The sequence below is a fragment of the Pteropus vampyrus genome, unplaced genomic scaffold (genome assembly GCF_000151845.1).
Source record: "Pteropus vampyrus isolate Shadow unplaced genomic scaffold, Pvam_2.0 Scaffold116, whole genome shotgun sequence".
NCBI classification, from domain to species: domain Eukaryota; kingdom Metazoa; phylum Chordata; class Mammalia; order Chiroptera; family Pteropodidae; genus Pteropus; species Pteropus vampyrus.
The window spans coordinates 298,021-298,331 of NW_011888897.1; the positions used below are offsets into that span (position 1 = coordinate 298,021).

The window sequence follows — 311 nt, forward strand, 5'->3', positions numbered from 1 at the left end:
ATCCATCCATTTATCATCTATTTATCTTTATTTTTGTATTGTATTTTCAATTTGGTGGGCTGTTATAAAGTGAAGATTCTTGTTTTATATTTTTTTCTCCTGAAAAAAAATTTGTATATTTTTTTTATTATTTCACATGTACATTTTTCCCCTATTCCTTTTTTACGAACATTTGTTAAAGGGATATTGCCCTTTCTGTAATGGCAGTATGTTAGATTTTGTCTCAGATATTCTCAATTTATTTATATTTATTAATTTTTTTCTGACACTTTTCTCTATGGTCTGGGATATTTGGTTAGCTACCATAAATT

At 25.7% G+C, this 311-nt stretch overlaps 1 protein-coding gene across 1 annotated transcript in view; it reads right to left on the bottom strand.

The window, feature by feature from the left end:
• Nucleotides 1–311, bottom strand: part of KLRF2 (killer cell lectin like receptor F2) — a 13,336-nt gene that overhangs the window by 6,691 nt on the left and 6,334 nt on the right. The window lies entirely within an intron of this gene.